This window comes from Charadrius vociferus, unplaced genomic scaffold (assembly GCF_000708025.1).
Source record: "Charadrius vociferus isolate BGI_N301 unplaced genomic scaffold, ASM70802v2 scaffold63, whole genome shotgun sequence".
Lineage (NCBI taxonomy): Eukaryota > Metazoa > Chordata > Aves > Charadriiformes > Charadriidae > Charadrius > Charadrius vociferus.
The window spans coordinates 1,523,397-1,532,265 of record NW_009647579.1 but is presented as its reverse complement, the minus strand read 5'-3'; positions in this window follow the sequence as shown (position 1 = coordinate 1,532,265).

Below are 8,869 nucleotides of genomic sequence, written 5' to 3'. Positions count from 1 at the left end.
CAGGAATGTCAGCATTAGCCTCTTTTTCTTGCGTCAGATACTAGAATTAATAAAAGATCTGCAGTCTATTTTTTTTCCTGTTGTTGTCAAAACTGCCTGAAATATTTGAGCTCTTTTTTCTCCTTTCCACTCTGAAAGTAAACATTCAACTACAATTTGTTCTTCAATTAGAATTGCTCTGTGGAGAGATGGCACTGATGGAAACAGGAACTTTGCAGATGTCTTTACATTCTGTCAATCCAGGACTACATCTAGGGGCTAGTCTAATATCTGACGTACATTAATTTACCTTGGAGGCTCTTCAAGTATATGCCTGACTGCAAGATGCTAAGAAACTGTATCGTTAGCCAGGGATCTCCTTGGCAAAGGTCACAATCGTTTGTATTTCCATTGAGAACACCATGTACTGAGGGCTAAAGCAGTTCTGAGGTTCCTCTGAGACATCAAAACTTCAAAAATAGTGATGGTCGAGACAAAGTCTTTGCTAGGATTTTTTAAATAATTGTATTTGTCTCTTTCAACTTTCTTTAAACCTTGATTTTTTTATCAAAATGGTGCTGGAATTTATGAAAGACTGTGTAACATACAAGGTACAGCTGTAACATGCCCACGCTGTGTGACTTTAGAATAGGATTTTGTATGCCTAAGGCAGTCAAATGTGTTGGACTGGGGGGGCTGGACTAGATGATCTCCAGATGTCCCTTCCAACCCTAACCATTCTGTGATTCTGTGGTTTTATACAGCTACGTACCTATATAAGCTATATTAGCTCTCAGGGGGAATACTAAACATCATTTCTCTCTCATCAAGTGTTGTTTTACCCACTGTATAGTACACAAAGTAGGTCAAAATGTGCTACGGCTAAGCAGAGCCCTTAAACCTAAATCAACTTAATCTAAATTGAACTTCCAAGTGAAATTCACTATTTGGTTTGTTTACAATTTTCTAAATTCAGTATGAGACAATAGGAAGTGTTCTGTATCTTTAGAGAATTAAAATATGCCCATAAATAAGCTCAATCACTGGCCTTTGTACAGAGCAAAACAAAAAAGCCCCATACACTAAATCGGCTAGAGCTGAAAATAAATTTCGAGATTGTACTCTATGTTGTTGTCTGCTTGTTTTTTATTTTTTTTTAAACTGTGTATTTATGTGGAACAGCAAACACAGATTATGCCTTAGTAATTTTTATGGCTTCGGCATCTGTCCCTTTGCTTTTATTCACATATTTTCATAGTCATAATCTCTAGTTTCTTATTTGATGATGCAAACCTTTCAGATGCAGAAATGGATAAAAATCTTGCCGAGTCTAGTGAGAGTCATTTTCAGGAATAATCCTTTTATTTGACGGGGAAAAAAGACCCCAGGCCAAAAAAAAAAAAAAAAAAGAAAAAAAAAGCAGCATGCATATTAAATGACTGAAGATATTAGTGTCCAATGTTTTCATAGCTGGGTTTCTGCATAAAGAAATGCTTGGAGAATTGCTCTACAATAGCAAACTGGAAAAGCCCCAAGACATAATCCACCTGAGCCTAAGTTTGATTTTGCATGCATAATGGAGCTTTATTGTGTTTGAAATTGCAGAGTATGTTGACAGGTCTGTCAGCTATCTCAAGCAGATATCCATAATGGGATACACCCCCTGCATCGGGAAATGGCACCCTACTTTGAGATGCCAGTTCCACGGTCACTGAAAGGAGCTTTACACGTAAGTTCGGAGCTGTAAGTGAACTGCATCAACGAGCCAACTGTGTGAGGCAGGTGATTATAGAATATTGAGATTTGGCTGCGCTCGCTGATTTCCAATTAGTTTCAAGGGCATGCAGAAGAAAGCAGAAGTGTGGCAGAATTTGTTAGTTGTTTTAGAAAATTAGTATGATGCAAAACTGGAATATTTCCATTAAATTAAACACATCATAGCACATCCTCATTTGACGTGCTTGGGCAGTGGTGTCTCTGACGAAAATAAAACAATTCCCAAACCCTCTAAGTAACAAACCGTCCCCCACAAACACCTTTTGATAATTGCACCTGCTAGCTGAAAAACATAAAAAGAGAATCCATTGTGTCCTAAAGAATTTTTTTTATTTGCAGCTACTCCATGACTGATTGAAAGCTCCTCTGTTGCCTTGTCTACTACTGGCATGATCCCTCAGTGCTTTTCTATAGGGATTTGTTTCCTGAGTCTATTAAGCTGATCTTTGTGTTGTCAAGAGCTACACCGTGAAGTCTTATGATATGAAAGGATATTTACTTTGCTTCCTTATTTATGCTTTTGTCCTTTCAAACACTTTGAACTGCAGTGAAAGCAGTTGTCAGAGATTTGACTTACCACGGTTCCGTGTTTTGCTGAATGTCACCATAAAGACAGGAAGAAAAATTTTCGGTAGGGTAGCAATCTTGATATCCTATAGCATTCAGAGAGACAGGGAAAGGAATTTTTGAGCAATATACCACTCATAGATGTGTTTATGTATCCATAAAAACAAAGGCTGAACATATATACGAGATGCTAATGTTGAAGCCAGAGATGGGATCTTTACATGACAGTCTTCGTTCTACCTAGTGAGACACTTTAAAAATCATCGTCATATCATCTACTGTTGAGATTATTATTATTATTATTATTATTTCTAAAGTGTTTAATAACTGTAATCCTTTACTTCTGTGAGTAATGCAGCTCATTGGATCTACTTGTAAGAATGTCAAATTTTAAAGAAAAGGGGCTTTAAAAGCTTGCTCCAGATCTGAAAACCTAGACTTGCATTTTACTTCAGTAGCATTTTATACTTTTTTCCCCCATTCTCTAATGCAGTTACTGTGACTCCTCCCTCATTCTACAGGCCTGTGATTTTCTTATTACTGGGCGTATCTGTTTCAGTGTGGGATGCCAACACCAACAAAGAGACATGACTGTATTTTCTCCAGTGGGTGCCAGTTAGCACAGATAGAAAGCTTTCTTTTTTCCAGTTGTTGTTAGCTCCGACTTACTCTAACGCCAGTTTGAGTAAGTAGCGCCAGTTTTTACTGCTACCCCTCCTTATTGTGTGAAACAGGTACAGGCAAATCCTGCCTGCCTTTGCTGCAACAGAATTTTGCCTTCCAACAGAATAAGTTTGGAATACAATTAATGTCATATTCATTGCTGAACACATAAATTAATTAATTGGATGTAAAGATAAATATAAAATTTTCCTGTCGGTTTCTTGCTATAAGTGCAGGCTGTCTCGCACATGACGTAGTGCCTGTTCCTGCAAAAGGAAGAAAGGGTCATGTGAAGCTGTGTCATGATGCAGGCCCAGAATGAAGTAGGACATTTCTTGACCTTGGTGTACTCAACCGTGCAGCTGTAGTCTTCTTCAAGAGCTACTTTTGACAAGGGGTGTCTCTCAAAGTCATTTAAAAAATCTATTTGGGAAAGATTCTGCAGAGAAATTTGCTAAATTCATGTTTCCTGCATCTGGCAAGCGAGAAACATTTTTTGAACCCCAGAGAACTTCTTGTGTTTAGTAACGGGAGCAGAACCGGGTAAACTTGAGAATTTTATTTCACTCTGTACTCTATTATATGTTAAAACCCATGAATTTTTACTTATTCCCTAATCTCTGTGTCAGTTTCTTAATATTTAATTCAGAGCTAATGAATTTTTACGTGTTCTGGCAACAATACTTCCAGATACCCCAGCAGAACATGCTGGTTTAAAAGTACAAAGTAAGTTTACATTTGAAAGGATACATTTGTGCTTTCACAGGAGAAATCAAAGGGTTTTGTAGGAAGAGCAAGGACTCTTGCCTGAAAGCATATTTGCATTTGGGCTGGGCTCCGCTCAGGAGCAGCGCTTGGGCAGCGCCGCGGGTGGCTCCTATGGGGTGTGGAGGGAGAAGCTCCCGGGGCTGGAATTCCCACTTGACGCCATTGGACCCGGCCACCCCCTCTCCTGCTGCTTCCCACGGCACCCGCCGAGGGCTGTTGTCTCCTGCAGTCACCGTGGGAGAGCCCCCACACAAACGTGTTTGCTTCTGTCTAAAATCTGTGCAGTTTTTAGTAGTCTTCCAGCCTCTGGTGCGGGGTTTTGAAACTCCATCACAAGCCACCGCCAGAATATCCTGCAGAAGCTGGAGTGTGGCTTGTATTTATAAAAGTTATTTGTTTGCATGAGGCACATGTGCTGATACTGTGAGTCATCCGTCCATTTTACTGTGACATTTTCAAGCACAATTATGTGTAGTGGAATTTTTTTGGTAGCTGGCTATGTTGCCCATCTGTGAAATCATCATTCTACTGAGCACTAAAAATAGAGATGAAACTCTTCAGAGAAAATTTTGAATCTACTTAAATGACAGTTTGAAATGTGTTCCTGCAGTCAACAGTTTAAATATTTTCTATCCTAAATATGGATACTCTAAATTTAAGGTGATGTAGTCCTGCTGTCACCACTTCAGTTCACCTTGTTAGCACAGTGATATACTTGGAAATAATTTCTGGCTAGGAACCCAGTCTGGTGCCCACCAAAGCCAATTCACTTTGGGCCTCAGATGACTAGGACTGGCGTAGGAATGTAGGAGTTCTGGAAGGTGGATAACACACAGGGTGGAAAGGATTTATTAATAATGGCGGATCACTGGAGGAAAATGTGAAGACAATCCATGACTGTAAATCAGAGGGAAACAGGGAGAAGACGAAAAAAAAGACTACTAGGAGATCAAGCTTTGAGATAAAGAACAATAGAATATCCAGTAACTTCTAAGTGGCTGTATTTTCAGTCAAATAATCAAAGCAAGTTAGTGAAAAGATACGGTAAACACTGAAAATACTGAGGAACTCTAGCTAGGAGAGGGAACTGCTGGAAGAATATAAACTGTGTTGCTGAGTAATAGCATCCTAATTGAAGCCACAGAAAGCCAAAGAATCTAATTAGTCAGGAAAACACATTTAATTACATTCTTAGTAATTTGTTTTGAAAAAATCCAACTGGATTTTAAATTTAACAGATTTTCAATATGTTCGGAGCAGATTACACTGTTTATACTTGCATATACAGAAAATGAAAAATACCGTTTCAGAGACATATATAAGAAAGCGTTTAATTCAAAATCGTGTTTGCAGTTGTCCCTTACTATCTGCCTACCATTATATAAAGTTCTGCTGAGAGGATGGAAAAAATAAATTAGGACTTGTGTTGAGTTGGTAAGCGTTACTGGAGACCATCACCCATTTCTTGAATCCACAGGCAATCTGAGACATACTTGAAGCTGTAGCTCAGCCAAAAAAATGCAAAGAGCATTGTCTGCGCACCCCACTGCCTTCTCTCCTTCTCTCCCTCCTTCTCCCTCCCTCCCTCCCTCCCTCCCTCCTGCCCTGTTTCTGTTCAAGTTTTCACAATGAAATTTTTTTCACAAAATGTACTGCTAGATCTCCAGCCAAACTCAAGTAGTGTTACTCACTTCATTTACATTGAGCTTTCAAAAATTTATATTTTTGGTGAGCTTATATCCAAATGATTACATGGTAAGGCCTCAGTGTGGTAGGTTTCTTGTATTTTGAATGTTTTTGTCAAACATTAAGTAGGAGAGAAGAAAATCAACGTTGTGCTTAGCATCACGATGCTCTGCTCATGCAAATTAATAATAATAAAAAAAATAATTATCCAAACAAATAAAAGACTATTCTTGCAGAGGGCAAATAAAAATTCAGTGTTATATCCTCTTGGAAGTTTTTTTACCTATTAAATCTCAAGCGTGGATAAGGCCAATAACATGGACAATTAAGCCTCCCTCTCATCATCTTTATTCTATAGTGGATTAATGTGTTTTAAAATCCATTTATGCACATTTTTATCTATTTTTGAGATCCCAGTTAATGGGTTTTCAGAAATATGCACTTTTTATAGTTGTCCATATAAACTACATTCATAATAACAAAGTGCTATTTTAAGTTCTTTAGCGAGTCACTGTTACTTTTACTGACATCAGAAAGATGATATTCACTGATCTCACATAAACAATATATGGACATATTTAAATTTCATCATGGTCTTTTTTAGATAAAAATTCGAACAACATCTTCAAACTCAAACTGTAGCTCTACCCTACTTCAGATGAAAAGAATGAAAATAGAAGTCTTAATGCAAAGAGGATGCACGTGAAATATATGCAAAATTAAAAGGAAATACGTAACATGGATGAGAATGAACCCTGCAAGTCCTTGTTTGCAACATAGCCGTCTTTCATTAAAATATTTCTCCCACGTATAAAGATAGTAATATTTTAGTATATATTAGCATACTAATAACTTCAGCTGGACTATTAGAATTAATAATGGATTAACCCGCACGAGTGAGTATCCCTGCCGTGTTAAGGACTAGGCTAGTTCTGGTGCTTCCCATTTTTTATCAAATTACGTATTTGTTACATCAGTTCCTCTCACATGCATTCCATCTTAACATGAGGAGGAACTTCTTTCCTGTGAGGGTGGCAGAGCACTGGCACAGGCTGCCCAGAGAGGTGGTGGAGTCTCCCACTCTGGAGACATTCCAAACCCGCCTGGACGCTGTCCTGTGTAACGTGCTGTAGGTGACCCTGCTCTGGCGGGGGGGTTGGACTAGGTGATCTCGAGAGGTTCCTTCCAACCCTGACCATTCTGTGATTCTGTGATTCTGCATTGCAACTGGATTTGTTCCTTCTTCCTGTGATGAACTGCTGCGCAGTATTGCTATGCACCGCTCCACAGGTTCACAGTGGCTGAAGTTTTGGTTAAGTAGCTCTATCCTTCTGCACAACACTCCTAAACTCTTAATGGCTTCTGCTCCTAGGATGTCCATAAGAGGCTGCTTCTTTAGCCGCCTCTTCGCCTTACAGAGAATAAATACCTGACAAGCAATAAATGTTACCGAAGGGGAATGACAGTAATTTAGTTGCAAGTCTGCAATAACTGTATGATAGTATTAAATGTATTTGTTCCCTGCTCTACCATTCTGTAACACACAAAGGAAGTACACCCAACATGGTATAGCACAGAGTGTACGCCAGATGAGGACATCCATATTTCTTTTTTTCTCTGAACAATGGTTGTTTCCATTCAAAATGTCATCACTTACGGTAGCTGGTACACTTTCTAAAACGTCCAAGCTGGCCATTTCATTTGGGAACGAGTAACTAATATCAAAGGGACATAAAAGGAAAGCAATCTCAGTGGAATAATTAGACATGAATTTCTAGAAGAAGAAGGGAAAACAGCTGTTTAGAGAAGGGTTGATGGCTTCAGTAATTAGCACTTTTGTGACTAAACAGTATCAGTGTTCTGGAATACTTTCTCAAAACTTTCTAAAAGGACTTGCATTTCTTTTTTAACTACAATTTGGTTTTGAAAATATAGCAGATAATTTGATGTAGCAATATAAAAGGCCAGTTAGCTTTTGAAATATGCAAAACTATATGCTTACAGGTTTGGACCAACTGTGAAAAACTTTTTTCTCTCTGTTTCACAGTTTTATTGGGAGGCTCACGACGTTTGGTTTTAAGGAGTATTTGGTAGCTTCCAGTACATATCGCTATGGTCCGTTATAAGGACTGGGGGTTAGAAAACAGGCATTGGCAAGGCCAGAATCGGGAATTTCATGAGAACATTTGCAAGGGAGGCAGCCCTTTTCTATGGGTGCTTTTTTGGTTATGTTGGATCCAGGCCTTACTAGTTGTGGATTTTGCAATCATGCCTCAGTGCTTAACTTCATAAGCCCCATTTAAAAATATGATTTAGGTACCTGAGTCTAGATTTGTGAAGGTACTAAATACCTAAGCAGGTTGGGCGCTAACTCCCGCTAAGCATGTTAGGTGCTGACTTCCAGTGCCTGCAGTGGTTGTTAGGCAACTAGTCTTGATCTAGATATTTTTGAAAATGTACCAAGCATTTTTGACACCTAAATATCTGACTGTCAAGAAAAGAAGTCCTAATGACTTCCATGGGCATTTAGGGCAAGAACGCAAGTACATAGTAGACTGTTTCAATCTGGAAACACCCGTGCTGTAATGAGAGAAACCTGTGAAGCAGGTGTGGCACTTTCCCAATCAAACCAACCCAACAGATTGACTCAGGACTGCAACAGCTGAATCCACCAAGTAGGAAGGTTATAAAAAAGGCAGTGCTCTGACCACAGTCAAGAAGTGGCATTGGGGTTTTCTCTCTTTAAAAGACCTTTCACTAAATTAGCCTTGCTGCTAATGTTTGTTATTCTTTAACTTACAAAGGTAACGCCAAAAGGGAGAGGCTCCATCTAACTTATCATCTCTCTATCAGAGAGCTTCTGATAAAGCCGGAGGCTGGGCATTCTTCACCAGGTCCCTGGAGAACATCAGCAGTATTAAGGTTTTATTGCTCTTCTTCTAATTACTGTCTGTAGTTGTTATTCATTATTAATTAGATGGAAATAGTTGTGGATGAAGGATGGCTAAAAGAGTAGGTAGGGACAAGAATAAGGAAGTGGTAGAGGAAAGGGAAGTAGAAGTAGTTGTGCTGAAATGTTTTCTTAACAAAATACCGCTTTTGGCAAAAATATAAGTTCAAACCCATCGGGTTTGATCGTGGCTTGTTGGGGAAAAAAAAAAAAAGTCCTGAAATACTCTTAAAAAAAAAAAATCGGAGAAAAAGTTCATCGCAGAGAAAGCGAACTTCTAATTTTGAAGCTGTGTGGAATTTGTGTGTCCGTAATCATTACCTTGTTCCATTAATCGCTCCTTGTAGCGGCGGAGGCGCTGCCGCGCGGCCACTGAGAGCGGCGGCCCCGCTTCCCCCCGCCGCGCTGCCGCGCGGCCACTGAGAGCGGCGGCCCCGCGTCCCCCCGCCCCGGCGCACCGCTCGGGCCCTCCGGGGCGGC